Here is an 18,100-nt window from a genome sequence, read left to right as displayed (position 1 = left end):
AGTAATTTAAATCATTCCACTATGTTAAACTATAGGAAAAAAATCATATGTAATCAAAATATATAAGATTATATATTACATTACATTACATCTTTTGCTATACATGCTGCCTTCTGAATGCATATAACTAGGCACTGGGTTATTAGAATTGCTGTCAACTTAGTTTCATTGGGTATTTTTCTTTGCCTAGAAAGTTTTATGTTGCTAGAAAAGTCATCAAGAGTATCCACCCCATTTTCATATTTGAATAGAATGGAATCTTTGACAATAACATGACAGAAACTAAGTACCAACAGCTAGATGTCCATTTGTATAGCATCATCAAAATAAATTGCTAAAATAACAGTTATTCACAACTATTGCTTGAATACAGTACAAGAATAAATTTCAAAGTGAATTTTTCAAAACCCCTCATTTTCTTCACTATGTTATGCAACGCTATAGATAGTGTTTTTATTGGAATACTTGTGGTTTTATGGCTCATTTCTAGCACTTCCTAACTTCCCAGTTAAAATTTACTATTGTTTGTGAAATTAGTTGGTCAATTTTCATCAATTGTCTTTACTTGTTTTTTTTTTATTTTTAAATGAGCAATGCTATTTTTTTCTTCAATACTTAAATGACATATAATCATTCAGTCAATAGCAATGTGGGGCCTATTGCTATTGAATACTTAATGATGAACAAAACAAGTTTCTTCCTTCAGCCAGTCTGTCTTGATAGGAAAAAAAATTGTGAAATATAGCAAGAAGCAATGGATGTTAAAATGTTGATTCAAATAAGGTGTGGTCTCTACCCAAGTAATAGTTTTATTTGTAAGCATTATAGCTGGCTTCACAGAAGAGACATTTCTATTGGATCTAAAAATTGGAGTTCTGCAAAACGATTTTGGAGAAAATATATTTTAGAACAGGAGATACACCATGGTAGGAGCTAAAGGCTGGGAAACAGCCTGGGTCCAATGCAGCCAGTGGAACAGTCTTACTGAGGATAAAGTAGAAAAATCATTGGGGACCCCAGTCTTGGGCTTTGTTGCACACACAGGAAGAGACTTTCAAGACTACTAGGTACTCAGCTGTGTTGGAGTTCCTTCTTTCTGATAGGAGGAAGAAACAGAGAATAAGGTTATGGCATTGGTGACACAGATTGCTTAAAGAGCTATTGATACAACTTGAAAGATATGTTTAACCCTTCCACCTTAGACATGAGTGGAAGCTTTGCTTCACATGGTCATTCAGAGATTCAGATTCCTGCCTCCCCCTTGTTTCCTACATACTAAAGCACTGCATTCATCTGCAAGATCAAAGATTGACTTCTACCAACATCTGGTATCCTGAGTAAACAGGAACAGAAAAGAGATACTGCTTAAATAATGGCTCAGAGTTCTCTAGATAAGACCTACAGAGTAACATAAAAGTAATTCTGATGAAATCTCATGTATAAATATAATCACCAGGACAACTCAGTTGCAAGAGCAGCTAGAAAAAATCCAATTTCTGCCTGGGCTCATCTTATAAAATAGAACCATACAATATTTAAAGCTGAATATTCTGTCATAACTGTCAAGTATGCACAACAGTATCAGAAAAAGATATTTTTAAAATCCTGAAAGGAATTGAAACTGCTGACCTAATAAAGTGGCCTTAACTTCCTCAGATGCAAAGATTGGTGATGTAAAGTGAGATATGGGCACCCAACAAATGGATCAAAGTGTCTGTCTCTCTCTCTCTCTCTCTCTCTCTCTCTCTCTCTCTCTCTCTCTCTCTAACTCTCTTTCTCTCTTTCCCCCTCGCTCTGCTCTTATTTTACTTTTATATTTTTTTCACAAGCTTAAAAAGATTTAATTCTAGAGAAATAAAATATAAGACTAGTTAATTCTTTTGCCTTTAAATTTTTATTATTGTTATTTTGCTAGTATTTATTATATTTTAACATCTATTATTAATTTATCATTTATTATTTTAATTACTATCTTGTTGGATTTAAAACATTTTTAAATGGGAAAAAAATTTATCTATTTATTTCAGTCCCTGCCAGTGTAGATCAATATTCAAGGGAGAATGGGGACAATCTCAAGAGAGAGGCCTTTGGGGTAAAGGAAGGAATGCACATTCAAGGGAGAGTGAAGGCTCTCTCCAGAGGGGAGTGCTAATATTTTTAGTGGGTGTGGGGTGCTAATATTTTTAGAGGCCCAGTTCTAGAGACTGGATTAGAGCTGAAACCAGCGTGATCTATATACATTTGTGCCAGTTTTCTCTGCCCTCATGGTACAAGGGCATGGCTCAATGGCATGAGCCAAGGGCATGTGTTCAGGACTTATGATTTTTCCTGGGCACTTTTTGCATCTCAGTAGTTCATTTGAGACTTGGTATCTCACCCTTTATTCCCAAATTCCTGTCTCAGAATGGTGAAAGAAGCCTAAGTTCTTAAGCTCATGTGGGGATAATGTGTTTTTATTTAGATTTCTTCTCCAAGAGAAAGAGAACTGAATTCATTCAACCTTTCCCCTTCTTCATTTTCAACTCATTTTTCTGACTATGAGAGGGCTGCTTATCTTTATACACAATAAATTTACCTATTTGCTCCAATCTAGCACACACGGAAAGTAATTTTAAAGTTGATGATTCAGAACTCTACAAAAAAACATACATTTACTAACTAGAATGCATTTTTTAGCAGACAGTTCTTTTTTTGTCTTTAGACTTACGCACATGGTCAGAACACTATATTCCAAAGTTGCTTAGACAATTTCTTCCACTTTTTCACTTTCTGAGGTGTGCTCAATTCATTTGTAGCACACTCAGATTCACTCATTACTGTTTCTGTTTCATTTGGGCCTTCTTCATATGTTGGTGTATTCATTAATTTTCAGTATGTGTTTATTTTTGGACTACGTGAAACACCACGGTTCTATAAGTCAGAGCTTTAAGCATAGTGAGACGCTGTCTCAAAATAAAAGTCAAAAAGGACTGGGGATGTAGCTCACTGGTAAAACTTCCCAGATTCAATCCCCAGTACCAAAAAAGGAGAGGGGAAATCAGAGTTTTCAAAAAGATTTAGTTGGAAAAAATGTCACTTCATCTTACCACTGTATTCCCATTCATGGGAATACATTGAGAATGTATTAAAAATTACATCTAGAATGTATTTATAAATTTTAATACATCTAAAATATATTAGAAATTAATTTTTTTTCCATTATTAATGAATTAACTTACTTATTTTTTTGTCAGCATCACAATCCCTGTTACTCAAAGAGTTCCCAATGAAATGAGTAAATTCTTTGAGATACAAACAAATATTTAGCATAAGCACCCAAGTTTTCATTCTTTAACTTGAAAATGTTGGTTACTTCTGACTTGTTCCATTTTAATCAATATGATGCCAGTTCTGCCTCAGTCTAGCTTCCCAAGTCTTCCCCCCAGCCCCACCACAAAAAAGCCATTAATTTTTCTCTGATCAGAACCCATTTCCTCTTACAATTCCCCACCGAGATTACCACGAAGCTGATAGTCTAATCAATTATATAGCATAAGGCACTACACCACAAAATGAGAACCAGTCAGTGACTGGCCCAGAAAAAATGTCTGCACAAGATTTTAAAAGTTCCCAAATTTGGGACAATGGCCTCTTTAGGCAAATTCCAAGTTGTTAAATTTTATCTACCTAGAGCTATGAAAATAATCAATAAAGCAAGATTTCATTTTAATTTTATTAGATAATTTAAGTGTCAAGAAAGAAATGACAATCTTAAAACCTTCCCAGTTCCCTCTGTGGGCTCCACCTTTGCTGGAGCCAGATTCAACACAGGAAGAGCAGTGGGCACTTAATGGACAGGTGCCTCCTGATATCCCCAGGATTATAAGTGAGCTCCTATCCCACATCTGGCTCAGGAGCAGCCTCTCTTGGGAGATGCTCATTTCAGAAAGAAGGAATTCACCTCGTAAACTGTGTCCCAGTCTCACCTGGAGCAAGGATCCTTTAGAGAAGGATACTTTGGGAAGAAGGCTACTTTCAGGAGGTGATGAGTGCTGATGAGCTCCTTCCCTTCTGTTTCACCTGTTACTTTGCTTTATAACCTACTGCGCTGACTTCCTGGGACTTTATAGACTTCTTCCAGTGACCCAATGAGGAAACATTTAAATAATAAAGCAAACTATGCAAAAAAACTAGGAATAGGAAACTGAAAGTACTGAATTCCAATTCTTCCAGTGGCCCAATGAGAAAACGTTTAAATAATAAAGCAAACTATGCAAAAATCTAGGAAGAGGAAACTGAAAGTACTGAATTCGAAGCATTTGCTCAACAATCATGAAAGCAATCACTGAGAGGAAGATTTGACACAATTTCTGAACTAGAACCTTCCAATTGGAAGAGACTGCTTGCAACAATAATATTCATAAATAAACTTCTATACACACAGAGTGTCTCGGATCCCATAGGAAAGTGTACTCTGGAAAGATAAATTATATTCATTCCCTCCATATAGAAAGAATCTAGACTCATTTGGTATAGTTGTGGGAGACAATAAAGATGTTTTTGGGTTTTGTCTTCCTGGTGAGCAAATAAGATAAGCCTAAATTCTTATTTTGTCCATGTGAAAATATACTTTAAATTATTTCGAGGGACCTTAGTCCTTCCTTTCTGGTGGCTAGAACAAAATACCATAGAGTGTCTTGGTTTGTTTGTGCAATAGGTAATTCTTTCTCATAGTTCTAGAGTCCAGGAAGTTCAAGATCAACTCATTGGCAGATGCAGTGTCTGATGGGGCTCACCTTCAGGTCCACAGATGGTGGCTCCTAGCTACATCCTCATATGGTGGAAGGAAAAAACTCTGTTGTCTTGGGTACAGAATTAGTGCCTTCAGGAGGGCACTAAATCTCATTCTTGATTGCTCCACACTCATGTTTTGAACACTTCCCATGGCCTCCCTTCCTAGTACCATCACACTGGGGATCAGGTTTCAACATGTGCATTTGGAGCAACGTAAACAGTCAGTCCATTGCACAGAATAAGTGCTGTGCTATAGCTGTTAACAACTGATTCAAACTACAGGGATGAGGTGGTCAATGAGCAGATGAATTGGCCTGATCTGAAGTGATCACCTTAATAGCAGATGATTTAGCACAGGAATCATTGCTCTCTGTAAAAAACGAGAAAGGCTTGAAGAATTTGCAAAGGATATGATAGAAGCAATGACACCAATCAGCTTGAAAGGACATGGTTGTTTATGAGAAGCAAGCAGGTGCCTGTTCACTTTCATGACCATGACTTACAAGCCTGTGTAGTTGTGCCATGTTCCAGGGTTTAGAGCTGCTGCCCACTTCCTCTCTCCAGAAAGGAGGCAGCTCTTGATCTCACTTTGAGGCAGAGAACTTGCCTTAGAACCTTCCTAAATCCCCCTTGAGTGAGGCTTTGCTTCACAGAGGGCTCTCACTGGGATTAGGCAGCTTGGTTATATGTTCTTAGTTCCTCCCTCTGAAGGATGTATACTTCTGTGACAGAATGTAATCTGAGACTGAGGAGTCCAGAAGGAGACCGTGTGCCACAGTCTGGCTGGACACAAAATCATGAGCCACTCAAGCAGGAACAAACTTTATTTTTGAAACTGCCACCAATGCCCCGTACACTCCTGGGAAAATTGCCGACCGACACACGCAGCGTTCTCCCGACCCCAACAGGAAGTCCCTCCTCCGGAATTTCCTCCTACCGCACTTCCCCAACCAATGGGAACTCTCTAGGAGTCCCTTAGCAGGGGTCTAATATCCATAAGAATGCAGATCTTAACATAATCATATCATCTCAATGGCTTGCTGGTTTCACCTGTCAACCAAAAATGCCATGCATCATACTACTTGGCTATGGCTCTTAGCAACCGTGCAACTGTCTCCTCAACTAACCTGTTTCCTCACATTATTTCCAGTTCTCTGGGACAGAGGTCAGCTACATTGCTTTATATTTTTAATGATTTCCCAGCCCTAACTTCTACTCCACAACAGGAGAGTTTCCCAAAGGACTGGTTTATTCTGGATTGTTCAAACTCAGCCCAACACATGAGAAGGTGGCACTAGCGAGTTTAGCTGTGGATATGGTCTGAGAACATGCACAAGGGGTTTTAGAAATGGCTAAATACCATATAGAGGATTGGGTGTGCATTTTTCTTCCTACAAAATTGTTGAGAAGGTATTTGAAATAGATCTGTTGTACCTTCAAAAATTCAACAACTATTTATTAATCTTCAAATGCAGGGGAGATCATTTTGCTTGGAAAACTATTTGAGATAGATACATACATACAAACACATGTAAGTATTCATACACACACCCACACACACACAAACACACACACACACACACACACACACACACACACAAACCAGATGATAACTTATGTCCTAACTTAACTGAGGGGAGAAAAATTACTTTGCTTTTATTGTTATTTACCTCACTCCTGAGTCCTTCATTATTGTATCATGAAATAGCTACAATTTCATACCAACTTTTCCTTATTGCTGGTTTCATATTCCACTGATGGTCATGTATGTTGGAGAGAGGTGATAGGGCACTCTTGGTGCTCTTTGCCCTTAACAGAGCATCCAGATGTGCAGTATTCAGGGCATTCTTCTGATTGACAGAAGCAGGTTCTTGGCGACTGGTTATCTACAGGCTTTCTGTTGCCAGTGAAGAGAGAGAGAGAGAGAGAGAGAGTTGTTTGTTTGATTTTCCCTTTTGTGATGCTGGAAACAGAACACGCATATGCCAGTCATGCTCTCTTTCAATGTAGCAACACTCCAGTCCTTGCCAGTGCTTTTGGGGTGGGAAAACTAGAAGGCAACTAAACATTACTTTAAAATCCTGAGGAAAGCAGAGGCATGCTTTTAGGACCTCAGTGGAAGGAGGAAATAAGGAGAGTTCACAATGTTGTCGTCTTGTGACTCTGTGGACAACATGCAGATCCCTCTTACACTGTAGCTATCCTTCTCAGTGAGAATTTGATCCTCATATAAAGTGTATGGTTTATCTGCATACTACAGCAACACAGCCACATCACTGTTTATAGCAGCACAATTCATGATAGCTAAATTATGGAATTCATCCAGATGCCTCTTGATAGATGAATGGATTAAGGAATACTGGTATATATTAAGGAATACTGGTATATATTAAGGAATACTGGTATATATATGCAACTGAGTTCTACTCAGCCAAAAGAAAATGAATGAAATAATAGCATTTGCTGGTAAATGGATAGGAATGGAGAATTTTATGCTAAGTGAAATTTGCCAAGCTCAGAAATTCGAAAGTCTTAATTTTTCTCTCATATGTGGAAGCCAGAGTAAAATAAAGGAAAGGGGAAGAGAAAGATAACACAAATACAAATTAATACATGAGCAAAAGAAAGCCTAGTAGAGAAAAGAGAATGGGAGAGGGAAGTGAGGACAGGAAGGGAAAGAGGAGGGAAAGAACTGAAACAGATTTCCATGCATGCATGAGTTTGTCAGGAGGAACCCAACTTCGTAGCTCTAGGAATAATAATAATAAAAAATTGAAAAGCTGTATTTCAGAACTAGCCTGGACTGAGAGAAGAACTCTGGTAGAAGTGAGGTTTGCATGATTATGGCATGTATTTCCTATGGTAAACCTCATAGTTTTGCTAAGAACTAACGATAGTGATGTCATTCCTGGGTAGCTACTGTAAGTGGGAAGCTTGAAGAATACAAAGCACATGAGTGTCCAGTCCCTCAGAGATAACAGGCAGAAATTTTCCACTAATGTGTAGGTATTGGGGTGCAAGTCTCATGCTTTCTAGTTTCCTATTCTCGTGAGCAGACTTTTCCTGTTGATCTGACTTATGCTATTGCTAGTAGTATTAAACGCTTTCATCCTCTCCTGGAAATGTATCCAGCCACGTGCAATTTTGTTTTGAAGTGTGTTTTCACCATTTTTCAGAATGATTAGTATTACATAACTCCTGCCCCCAGCATTCAAGTTGTTGCAATTGAAGCCTGCTGTTCACTTTAATACCAGATTTAGTTCACAGTTTCTTATTTATTTTACTGTTGACAACTGCTGGCTTCATTATTCCTGTTCTGGTGGTAGCTAGTGTTGTAGAAGTCACCATACATGTTGGGTATTTATTTTAATGCTGTTTATTATTTGCTTTGGATGTTTATTATTTGCTTTGGATGTTCATACTGTTGGTTTTCCCCTTTTCTGTAAGGTCCTAGGAATCTAAAGGAACACTACAAGTTCATAGGGTACAGACTCTGCTTCTGAATTAAATTCAGCCAAAAAAAAAAAATCATTGGATCTTGCTCTACACACAAATTAAAAGCACTCAAGATTCAGCTATATCTTATTTAAAAGGATAGAAAAAACAAAAATACAAACTAATGACTAGGCCTCAGGTATGAATGGACATCCACTCTTACAACAAAAACAGAAAAGAAGTAACACAAAAGTTGTAGATACCATACCTATGAGAGGGTCTCAAACTAGATCACTCTTGGACATTTTATTAGGAAAAGTCTGTGACCTAAAAAGGTCCACATAGAATAATAGAGAAGAAATTCATCACAAAAGATGCATAAAACACAATACAGGTATACAAGAAACATGAAAAAAAAAAAACAAGGTAAAATGATAACTTCTAAAGGTCACAATTCACCAGCAACTGACTACAAAGGTATTGAAGTGGATGAAGTACCCGATAAAGAATTCAAAAGAATAATTATTAAAATGATCAATAAATTCTAAGAAAACAAAAAACAACTGAGTGAGAGTAGATCATGCTGAAGACAACATCTCAAAGCTGGAAGGTAAAGTGGACAGCATTGAACATTCAGACAGTATTAAAGAAAGGAAAATAAGTCACCATGATAATAATTCAAAAGAACTCTTAAGCACATTATGAGATCAGATTTAAGAATATTTGGAATTGAATTGGGGTGTGAGATATAGGTGAATAGAAAGGTCAACCTCTTCAGGAAGATACTAACAGAAAATGTTCCAAATCTTGGAAATGAGATGAACAGCCAGATACTTGAGAACCACAAATATATAAGATCATAAAAAGAAGCTCTCACTTGTGGCACACACGTATAATCCCAGTGGCTCGGGAGGCTGAGGAAAGAGGATCACAAGTTCAAAGACAGCCTCAGCAACTTAGTAAGTCCCTATGTAACTTAGCAAGACCCTGTCTCAAAATTTAAAAAATAAACATAAAGAGCTGGAGATGGACTCAGAAGTTAAGCATCCCTGGGTAAAATTCCATGATATGGAAAGAAAGAAAGAAAGAAAGAAGGAAGGAAGGAAGGAAGGAAGGAAGGAAGGAAGGAAGATAGGAAGGAAGGAAAGAAAGAAACAAAGAAAGAAAATAACTTTTCCACAATACATTATGATAAAATATACTGAACAAGAATAGAATTTTTCAACTTCAAAATAAAAACATCAGGTCACTTTTAGAATCAAGCCATCTGATTCCTCAGCAAACTCAACAGGTAGATTTGGAAGGATGTGTTCTAAGTCCTGGAAGAAAATAACTGTCAGCCTAGACTGTTACATAAAACAAAGCAATTCTTCAAAAACTAAAGAAAAATAAACACTTTCCAAGATAAGAAGAAGCTAAAAGAATTCATGGCTACTAACTCAGTACTACAGAACTTTTATAAGGAGATAGTCCACTTATTTTTCCAAATGAATATCATGACTGCTTTTTCTATTTCTGTGATGAATGTCATCAGAACCTTAAAGAGAATTGCATTGAATCTGTATAGCACTGTTGATAATATGCCATTTTGATAATATCAATTCTGCCTATCCAAGAACATCTTCTAAATTCATCTTCTAAATTCTTCTTCAATTTCTTTCTTTGGTCTTTTGTAGATTTCATTGTACAGATCTTTCACTTCTTTGGTTAGAGTGATACCCAAGGTTTTTTTTTTTTTTTTGGTTTGGTTTGATTTTGGGTTATTGTGAATGAAATAACATTTCTAATTTCTTTTTAAACTGATTCATCATTAGTATAGGAATGCAATTGCTTTGTGGGTGTTAATTTTATATCCTACTACTTTGCTGGATTCATTTATGAGTTCTAGACATTTTCTGGTGGAGATTGTTTTTTTGGTGTGTGGAGGGGTTCTAAATATAGAATCATGTCATCAGTTAATAGAGACAGTTTGAGCTTTTCTTTTCCTAATCATACCCCTTTAACTTCTTTCTTCTGTATAATTACTTTGCCTAGAATTTCAAGGACTCTGTTGAATAGAAGTGATATAAAGGGGATAAGGCACGGGGCCCTGCATTGGGACGTCCTCCCGCCGGCCCCACGGCGCCTGCGCGCTGCGCGGCCACTGGGGGTGGGTGGGGCTGGGTAGTGTGGCCTCATTGTCCCCTAGAGTCTCCCGGACAGGACTCAGGCCGCTGGCACCATGAAGATCTGGACCTCGGAGCACGTCTTCGAACCTCTTAAAGATTAGATGAAAGTTCTGGGACCTACCTTCTAGAAGATAGGCATACTCAAATAAATGCTCTCCATGTTCCAGGAGGAGGAGCAGCAAGCAGCTCTGCTCTGCCTCTTCTCCAAATAGTCTGAGCTGCTCAGTCAAGGTGCCAGCTGATACACGTTCATGGCGACCAGATCTGTACCTTGATCTCCAGCCTCTCAGGAACTTCCCATTGTTATTTTCAGCCACCCATGGGAAACTGTTACAACAGCTGCAATGCAGATACCCAAACCCTATGAACCCGAGTGTGGTTGGAGTTGATGTGCTGGACAGACATATAGATCCCTCTGGAAAGCTGCACAGCCACAGACTTCTTAGCACAGAGTGGGGACTGCCTTCCATCGTGAAGTCTCTTATTGGTTCAGCAAGAACCAAAACATATGTGCAAGAACATTCTGTAGTTGATCCTGTAGAGAAAACAATGGAACTTAAATCGACTAATATTTCCTTTACAAATATGGTTTCAGTGGATGAGAGACTTATCTACAAACCACATCCTCAAGACCCAGAAAAGACTATTTTGACTCAGGAAGCCATCATCTCTGTGCAGGGAGTTAGCCTTAGCAGTTACTTGGAAGGACTGATGGCGACCACAATATCTTCTAATGCTAGTAAAGGCCGAGAAGCAATGGAATGGGTAATACACAAATTAAATGCTGAGATTGAAGAGTTGACAGCTTCAGAAAGAGGAAGCATAAGGACACCAATGGCAGCGGCAGCATTTGTAGAAAAATGATAAAGTCAGTATAGAATATCAAATCCCCAGGTCTCTCCAAGCAGACAGTGTATTTATTTGTTATTTAAAAAGTACAACTGTATTTTAGGTAGAATTTTTTTTTTCTAATAATCTGGAGTAAGGCTATGTGACTTTTGATCAAAACTAAAAGATACAGGACTTTTAAAATCCAAGGGATCATCTGAGGTTATTGTGGCTTGAAATGACTAATTTCTAGAGTTCTAGTATTTATGTGAAATTTAACAATTTTTTTTTAAAGTACTCCGGAGAAATGGGTATTGACATTGAGTCTCCTTAAAATAGAATTTTAACACTTTTCAGGCATTGGAACTGTACCTGACTTTGGACCAACCCCAGAGCCAAGCAAACAGAGCCTCTCCTCATACACACACACTCACCTTGCTAATACAGACTAGCACAGACTGCATGGGGGAACTGACTCTAAAATGAGAATTTGTGTAGTTTTAAAAGACATTAAATTGTATAAAATAACGTGCTCTGCTAAAAACCACAGTGTTTTGATTTGGTATTTAAATGATGTTTTTGGAGTAAAAACCATCACTAAGTCTAATATATGACTCCAGCATAAATAATATTTTATTGTATTATACAGTACTGTGTTGATTTGCCAAAGTTTTGTAACTTAGTAAAGGTAATACCTTCCTTGGACTTGTACTTTATGATTTAGCATGCTGTACCGTGGGCTGGTTATGTTAACTAAAAAAATAAAGTCATTACCTGAAAAAAAAAAGAAGTGATATAAGAGGTCATCTCAGTCTTGTTCCAGTTTTCAGAGGGAATGCTTTCAATTTTTCTCAGTTTAGAATAATGATGGCCTTGGTTTTAACAGGTATAGCTTTTACAATATTGAGATATATCCTACTATCCAAGTTTTTCTACTTTTTTTAACATGAATGAATGCTGTATTTTGTCAAGTGCTTTTTCTGCATCTATTGAGATAAACATGTGACTCCTGTCTTTAAGTCTATTAATGTGTTTAATTACATTTATTGATTTCCATATATTGAAGCAACCTTGCATCCCTGGGATGAACCCCACTTAATCATAGTGCACTGTCTTTTTAATATGTTTTTGTATGTGATATGTCAGAATTTTATTGGGAATTTTTGCATTTATGTTCATCAGGATATTAGTCTGAAGTTTTCTTTCCTTGATGTGTCAGTTTGGTTTGGGTATAAGGGTGAGGCTAACATTACAGAATGAGTTTGGAAGAGTTCCCTCCTTTTCTATTTCATAGAATAATTTGAGGAGAATTTGTATTAGTTCTTGGAATTTGAGGAGAATTTGTATTAGTTCTTGGAAGATGGTAGGACTCAGCTGAAAATTTGACTGACCCTGGGTTTTTCTTTGTTGGTAGGCTTTTAATGGTGTCTTTAGAAACTGTAAATTTATATGTAGCAGAATAAAACAAAACCCCAATCTCTCACCCTACACAAAACTCAACTCAAAGTGGATTAAGAACCAGGCATTAGGCCAGAGACCCTGTGCTTACTAGAAAAAAAAAAAAAACGTAGGCCCAAATCTCCATCATGTCAGCTTAGAAACCAACTTGTTCAACAAGACTCCTAAAACCCAAGATGTAAAATCAAGAATCAATAAATGGTATGGTATCAAACTAAAAAGCCTCTTCATAGCAAAAGAAACAATCAAGAATGTGAAGAGAGAGTCTACAAAATGGCCCCCTGCCCCTCAGATAGAGCATTAATCTCCAGGATATATAAATAATTCAAAAAACCTAACACACACACAAAAAAATTACCCAATCAAAAAGTGGGCAAAGAAACTGGCAGACACTTCACAGAAGAAGAAATATAGTAGGTCAACAAATATATGAAAAAATGTTCAACATTTTAGCAATTAGAGAAATGCAAATTAAAACTAGATTGAGATTTCTTTTCAATTCAGTCAGAATGGCAATTATCAAGAATACAAGTAACAATAAATATTGTCAGGGATGTGGGAGAAAAGGTACACTCATATATTGCTGGTGGGACTGCAAATTGTTGCAACCACTCTGGAAGCAGTATGGAGATTGCTCAGAAAACTTGGAATGGAACCACCATTTGACCCAATTATCCCACTCCTTGGTATATACCCAAAGTACTTAAAAATAGCATATAGGGGCTGGGATATAGTTCAGTTGGTAGAGTACTTGTCTAGCATTCACAAGGTCCTGAGTTCAATTTCCAGCACGAAGAAGAAGAAGGAGGAGGAGGAGGAGGAGGAGGAGGAGGAGGAGGAGGAGGAGAAGGAGAAGAAGAAGAAGAAGAATTCCATACAACAGTGATGTAGCCACATCAAAGTTTATACCAGCTCAATTCACATTAGCTAAACTGTGGAACCAACCTAGATGCCCTTCAGTAGATAATTGGATAAAGAAAATATGGTATCTATATACAATGAAATATTACTCAGCCATAAAAAGAATTACTTTATGACTTTTGCAGATAAATGGGTGGATCGGGAGACTCTCATGCTCAGTGAAATAAGACAATCCCCAAAAAACCAAAGGCTAAATTTTCTCTCTGATATGTGGATGTTGAATAATACAAAGGCGGGGACAGGGGTAGTGGGGTGAGGGGGGGAGTCAGGAATAGAAGTTCATTGGATTAGACAAAGAAGAATGAAGCGAGGGAGTGGGCTGGGAAGAGGAAAGACAGTAGAATAAACTGGACATAGCTTTCCTATGTTATATATATGAATATACGACCAGTGAAATTCCACATTGTGTATAACCACAAGGATGGAATCCTAGTGAAGAATAAGTTATACTTCATGAATGTATACTATGTTAAAATATACTCTGCAGTTACATATATCCAAAATAGAACAAAAGAAAGATGGTAAAATTAAAAAAAAAAACAGGGAAATGAACTGGAAAAAAGAAAGAAAATACTCCACTCAAATAGAAAGCAAACTCCAGAGCTCACAAGTGAACAAATATAATTTCAAAAACAGCCAAGTACATGAGAAACAGGATCACATTAAACACTAGAAATAAATCAAAGAGGCAGGAGTCAATAAACAACTCTCTATAATTTCATTGACTATAAATAATCTTAACTATCACACTAAAAGACATAGGCTTGCAGAATGGATATAAAAAGAGGACACAACTATGTTTTTTTGCAAGACATCCACTTTACTGGCAAAGACAGTCATAAGCTGAAAGTGAAAGGGTTGAAATTTATATATCATGCACATGGAATATGAAAACAAGGAGTAGTAGCTACTCTCATATCTGGCAAAGCTGAATTCAAGCCATAGTTAATCAGAAAAGGCAAGGAAGGTCACTTTGTGCTGGTAAAGAGAACAATCCAACAAGATGATATAACAATAATAAATATTTATGCTCCAAATATGGATGCAGCCAATTACATGAATGAGACACTACTCAAATTGAAGCTTCACATAGACTCCAGTACAAAAATATAGAATGATTTCAACACACCTTTCTCACCAATAAATAGGTCATCCAGACATGTGCTCAGTAATGACACTTTGAATTTGAAAAAATTATAAAACAAATGGACTTAACAGACATCTATAGAGTATTTCATCCAACAACAGCTGAATTCATTTTCTTCTCAGTAGCTCAAGGAAATTTCTCCAAAAATACACCATATTTGATACTACAAAGAAACACTTATAAAATACAAAAAAATTATATAATTCCTTGCATCTTTTTTTTTGATCATAGTAGAATGAAATTAAAATCTACACTGAAAAACCTTGGGAAACTATATAAATGCATGGATATTGAACGTATTTAGACACAGGCTCTCACTGAGTTGCGTAGCATATCACTTTTGCTGAGGCTGGCTTTGAACTCAGGATCCTTCTGCCTCAACTCCTGAGCCGATGGGATTACAGGAATATGTCACCATGCCCATAATCACTCATTGCTTTTAACCTTCTCTCAAGCCATCCAATGATTAACAAATATTTTTCTGCAGCAAAGAGTTCCCAGGCACTGCAAAGCTGGCACATCAAAGGGCCAGGGGTTCCAGTCTGCTCACCATCACTACTTATCACAACCTACCTAATCACCGGCTTGAAATCCTGGGTCCCACCAGACACCACTGAGCAGCTTCCCCTCTTGGTCTCCACATACCATAGTCAGCACATTTGCTTCCAAATGCCTCACCTTTTTCCAAAGCCAAAAAGAAGGGCGTCCAACTGCCTTGCGACTGCCAGCCTGTCGTCTTGCTCATCTGTCCTCTACTCTCTGCCCTGTACTCTTTGTACAAAGGAGATCTGTTTGTGCTCTTCACTTGCTTGAAACTAACTTTAAATCAGAGCTCAGACACCTGCAGCCTGAGAGCATCCTGTCCCACAGGGAGTCCCAGACCTGCACCGAGAACCCCTTGGTGAGCCTTCAGATATGTCCTTGCCTAAACTCATTCTAAGGCCAATAAATGTGGACGTCTGGGGGTGAGATCCAGGCACTAAGAACTTCCCAGGTGACTCCAGGGCCAGCCAAGATTCCACAGTCCTGTTTGCTGGTCAGAGGACTAAAAAATGAGCACAGGGAAAGTGCCTCTCCTCAGCATGTGGCCTTTGTTTTCCTCTTCCACCTCCATCCACTGCCACCAGAAATCCATGCATATCATTGAAACATCCATTGCTAATTTTATCATGTTTCAAAAGATCTCAGATGCCAAAGATTCAATTTCCCATAACTCACATTGATAACACACTTACATTGTCCATACTGGCCTGCTTTTATTAAGTTTTTAGTTATTTCTCATATACCTACCTTAAAAATTCAAGTGGAACAACTTTCATGGAAGTATATGCTTTCCCCTGCCTCCTTTCACCTTTAGGAGTCCTTATTCTCTCACTTTCTTTGAAGTTTTATTGCAACTGTTAGTATTCCTAACATTATATGTGTATGTGTATGTGTTTGTGTGTGTGTGTACAAATGCATATAAATGTATAACATTTTAGTGATCCTTTAATTTAACAAAAATATTCTGTTGAATGTATCTGCATGCTGTGTAGTCTTGGAAGAGATAAGGAGAGAGAGAATGGGAGAGAGATTAGTTTTGATGTGTTGTTTCATATTATGGGAGCAGACAATCTGAAATCCATGGCACTTGTCAGCAGGCTGGAAATTTAGGAAAAAGTAAATGCTGCAATCTCAAGTCAATTCCATAAGTTAGCAGGTTGGAAACTCAGGTGAGTCTTCTTTGTTGCAGCCTTGAGAAGAATCCTTTCTGCTTCAGGAACCTCAGTTCTTGCTCTTAAGGCTGTCAACTGATTAGATGAGGCCTACCCACACTATAAAGGGTGGCCTATGTTACTCAAAGTCAATGTCAATCACAGCTAAGAAGTATTTTTCCACATCTAGACTGATGCTTAACCAAACAACTGGAGACCATAACCTTGCCAGCTGGACACATAAAAATAGCCATCAAAGAGTGGTGGTCCTTAAACTCACCCACTGTGCTCACTGGTTTTGACTGGAGTCAGCCTGTGGATATACCTGGTTGCCTTTCTCACTCTCCTGCTTATGCACTTTTGAGACGTCTCTAGGTTTTTGCTGCTCTGAACCTCATTGCTACGAGCTTTAGGCACAGGCCTCCCTGTGGACAGTGTGGGACTGTCCCTGTTATATGTGCTGGGAATGTGGCTGCTGGTCACAGGGCATATGAGAGGTCAGCCCAGGGATCACACCCAGCTCTCTTCCTAGAAGCAGCATCAGTTGCCACAAGTGTCAATCACATGTGAGATGCCCTTGGTCTAGTCTCCTTGGAGGTGTCCAGGCACTTTCTCATGGTCTCTTAGCTGTTGGCAATAAAACCTTCAGAAGCTATTTCATTATGAGGTCTATATTTATTGTCATTGATAATGTTACATTCCTTTTCTGTGTTTGATTGTCATTTGTATTCCTTTGTAAAATTTCTGGTCATATATTTTGGTCATTTTTAACTAGATTAATTATATTTTTCTTGCCAATTTGTAGGTTATCTTTACATATTTTTAATTTTCAAGTGTGTTAGTTATATTGAAACTCTATCAGTTATATTGAAAATATATTCTTAAATTTCTAAACATTTTTAGTTTAAGACATCTTTTTTTCCCCAGATAATCAAGCATTGATTGCATTATTTTTATATCCATTATTTATAAATGTAAAGGACAGTGTGTCTCTTAGTTGCTTTGGGTATATGGGAAAAAATAATCCATGCAAAAATATTACTAACAATCACACAACATTGAGTACTACTTAAGTCAATGAACCATAAGTCAAACTTCAGCAATATGGTTAAAAACTACTTATCTTTACATTCAAAGATAAATGTATGAACTTCCTATGACAATATGGGCATATAATTTAAAAAACTCATACTCACTTTACATTATTCTGTAGCTAGTAACATCATGAGATGCTTTTAAAAGTCAGAAATATTGTACTATTTAGAAATACTCTGAATAGGAAAGGAATTAGCTGTAAAGTTTATTCTCAAAATTGATCAACAACGAGGAAAATACTAGTTGAGCAGGCAAAAATGTACCAAAAAACAGGGTATTGCTCATATATACAGAAGATATGAACAGTATAGATTCATTTCTGGTTGATTAAATCCTATTTACACATTTAAAATACAAAATTACTTTTCAATCTGTCAAGAAGCTGACCACATTTAGCACCAGAAAAGGAACTTGACTTTAGCTTCTGATCATGACCTCAATATCCTGGAATAGGAAAAGGAATTTCTGGAATCTAGATGCATTTATCAACACTGATTAATAAAAATTAATTCTGAAAAGTAATTCCTGAATGTCATCCATTCACGAATGAGTCAAAGGCATTAGGACCTTATCACTTGGTA

The 18,100-nt window shown here is 37.4% G+C and overlaps 1 protein-coding gene and 1 pseudogene across 1 annotated transcript in view; one reads left to right on the top strand and one right to left on the bottom strand.

Moving 5' to 3' along the window:
• The window catches only part of LOC143405176 (guanylate-binding protein 7-like), a 30,154-nt gene extending 26,094 nt beyond the window's left edge, over positions 1-4,060 (bottom strand). Inside the window, exon 1 of the mRNA XM_076863556.1 lies at positions 3,966-4,060. The gene's annotated coding sequence lies outside the window, so the exon portion shown is untranslated. The remainder of the gene's footprint in view (positions 1-3,965) is intronic.
• A 4,728-nt stretch (positions 4,061-8,788) lies between these two features.
• LOC143404380 (PRELI domain containing protein 3B pseudogene) lies at positions 8,789-11,963 on the top strand (annotated as a pseudogene).
• The last annotated feature ends 6,137 nt before the right edge of the window (positions 11,964-18,100 follow it).

Source organism: Callospermophilus lateralis, chromosome 7 (assembly GCF_048772815.1).
Source record: "Callospermophilus lateralis isolate mCalLat2 chromosome 7, mCalLat2.hap1, whole genome shotgun sequence".
NCBI lineage: Eukaryota > Metazoa > Chordata > Mammalia > Rodentia > Sciuridae > Callospermophilus > Callospermophilus lateralis.
The sequence above is the reverse complement of the archived record's forward strand: the minus strand, read 5'-3'. Positions and strand labels throughout refer to the sequence as shown.